The following is a 3297-nucleotide window of genomic DNA, read 5'->3' on the forward strand; positions in this document are numbered from 1 at the left end:
TGTAGTCTGGCCTAATTCTCACAGATAATTATCTGCTTCTGATTGGAGAGTGCTAGGATTAAAGGTGTTTATAACCACACCAGGCTGCAGTAGACACTTCTTTTTAAGATTTATTTATTTTTATTTATATGAGCACATTGTAGCTGTTTTCAGACGCACACTAGAAGAGTGCATTGGATTCCATTACAGATGGTTGTGAACCACCATGTGGTTGCCGGGAATTGAACTCACGACCTCTGTAAGAGCAGCCAGTGCTCTTAACTACTGAGCCATCTCTCCAGCCCCAGTGGACACTTCTTTACACTCATTAAGCACTAGAAGGTGGGAGTATAACAGCTAGACAATACTGCCAATATTTATGAAGTGCTGGGAGAAGCCAAGAGAAAAGCAAACAGTGACAATGCTTTATAATAAGTAATGTAACTCGGTAGTCATCTGGTAACTGGGCAAGCAAGGCAGGCTTATCATAAAAAGCTTTCCCTCTACAGATGATGTGATTGTGATAAAAAAATAACCCGGATGAGATGTGATCTAGAGTCCCAGTGCCGGTTACATAACACTCCTGTTGAGACATGAAGGTCTTCACTGGAGTGCTGACCTCAGAGATGGAGAGAAGATGTGTTGGAGGCAAGAGGAAGAGTTCCTGGAGTATAATGATGGCTAGAGTGGCTTTGGAAGGGCAGTGGCATCCTAACTTGTCTTCAGTAGTTGTGTTCTGGTGCTAGGAAAATGGTTCAGTGGCTAAGAGTGCTTGTTGCTTTTGTAGAGGAACTCAGTTCTGTCCCTAGCACCCATACCAGACAACTCACAACCGCCTGTAACTTCAGCTCCAGGGGATCTGACATCTTCAAATTTCCATTTGTATGTTTTCCCCTCAATTTTTATTAGATATTTTCTTCATTTACATTTCAAATGCTATCCCGAAAGTCCCCTATACTCTCACGCCGCCTTGCTCCCCTACCCACCCACTCCCACTTCTTGGCCCTGGCATTCCTCTGTACTGGGGCATATAAAGTTTACAAGACCAAGGGGCCTCTCTTCCCAGTGATGGCTGATTAAGCCATTTTCTGCTACATATGCAGCTAGAGACATGAACTCTGGGGGTACTGGTTAGTTCATATTGTTGTTCCACCTATAGGGTTGCAGACCCCTTTAGCTCCTTGGCTGCTTTCTCTAGCTCCTCCATTGGGGGCCCTGTGTTCCATCCAATAGATTACTATGAGAATCCACTTCTGTATTTGCCAGGCACTGGCGTAGCCTCACCAGAGACAGCTATATCAGGGTCCTTTCAGAAAAATCTTGCTGGCATATGCAATAGTGTCTGTGTCTGGTGGCTGATTATGGGATGGATCCCCGGGTGGGGCAGTCTCTGGATGGTCCATCCTTTCGTCTCAGCTCCAAACTTTGTTGGTATGTTTTTATTTATTTATTTATTTATTTATTTATTTATTTATTAATTATTCTTGGCTAGCCCGGAGCGTGCTATGTAGGCCAGGCTGGCCTCAAACTCAGAGATCTGCCTGCCTCTGCCCCCCTGAGTGTGGGGAATAAAAACATGTGCCACTATGCCAGGTGATACTGATTTTTGTTTGTTCCTTTCTTTGTTCCTTCATTCTTCCATTCATTGGATCTTTCTTTCCTCTTTCCTGTGTGTGTGTGAAGTTGTGAAGTTAGCTTTGCTGTAAAAATCCTCCAGCCTCAGCCCCTCAAGTATACTACCATGCCTGGCTAAATATGGATCTGGATTCTCAGATTTTTACTGCTTCCATTGGAAATAAGTTAATGTAAGTGAGATAGAATCTGATGGATGACATTCACAGTGGAATTTGTCTCTGAAAATTGTGAAGCAAATCATATGTTGAGATTACAAGGTTTGCTGCATGCTCCTTTGGTGTCAACTCTGCAGAGATTGGGTTTGAGTTTATTGAGGATAATTGAATCTGAGGTCTCTTATATCCTAATTTGTGCATGCTTTCAAGAAAGAAATCACTTTCATCATACCTTCAAGAGAATCAAAGTGTGAATTTACAGAGAAAAAGTTGCTTAAGCAGGGCATCTTGATGCATATTTTCAAATCTTAGAAGACAGCAGAGTGTGGTGGCACACATGTATGGTCCCAGCACTCAGGAGGCAGAGGGAGGCAGACCTCTAAGTTTGAGGCCAGCCTGGTCTACAGAGCAAGTTGCAGTATAGCCAAATCTATAGAGAGAAACACTGTCTTGAAAAAAAGAACAAGGGGCTAGAGAGATGGCTCAGCAGTTAAGAGCACTGACTGCCCTTCCAGAGGTCCTTAGTTCAAATCCCAGCAACCACATGGTGGTCCACAACCATCTGTAATGAGATCTGATGCCCTTTTCTAGTGTGTCTGACGACAGCTACAGTGTATTTATATATAATAAATAAATAAATCTAGAAAAAAGAAAAAGAAAAAACCCAACAAAACAAAGAAGGAAGAGGCATGTGAAGTGGGAATTTCTGGTTTCATTGGAGACACAGTTTTGTCATGTGATGTTTTTCTGGAAACTGTTTTGTGAGAGGATGTTCTGCTGAGAACAGACATGTGGAGTTTTTCTGGAAGCTGCCTGATGAAAGGGCATGTGATGTTTTGCTGGAGCAGATGTTTGAGAGGACACGTGATGTTTCGAGAGAATCTAAGTATAACCCAGCAGAGAGTGGACAGTGCTCTTGCACTCATTTGCCTTGCACCTCCTTGCTTGTCATTGTTGGGCTCTGCTGATACTGTTCTTTCCTAAAGACACTCTTGCATTAGTTCGCCTTGCTTTCTTCAATGATCTTTACTTGTGTGTCTCCATACACAGAAACACACCAAAGAACTTCTGGTTGTATCCTGGCTGCTTCTTGTTGCTTCCATGAACTCATACCAATTGGCAGAGCCTCACTTCTTCTGGATCAAGCCACTTGTACTGATTTGTGTTTGGTGTTTTGCTGTTGGACTGGACTGCTGATAACAAAGATTGGAATCACCCGAAAGAACTATTTCTAAACAAGTCCACAACTCCTGTCTTCTCTTAACCTTTCTTCCCCGCTAATGCTAGTGAGTGATGGGCTAGAAGGGAAGTTGAAACATAAAGAACCATAATTAAGGTAGGTTTTGAAAAATCTAAGCCTACTGGCATGATCAAGAGTTCAAAGCTGCTGAGCAGTGTTGGCGCAAGCCTTTAATCCTAGCATTTGAGAGGCAGAGGCAGGCAGATGGCAGATCTCTTAGTTCGAAGTCAGCCTGGTCTACAGAGTGAGTTCCAGGACAGCCAGGGCTACACAGAGAAACCCTGTCTC

This window comes from Mus caroli, chromosome 6, assembly GCF_900094665.2.
Source record: "Mus caroli chromosome 6, CAROLI_EIJ_v1.1, whole genome shotgun sequence".
NCBI classification, from domain to species: Eukaryota; Metazoa; Chordata; class Mammalia; order Rodentia; family Muridae; genus Mus; species Mus caroli.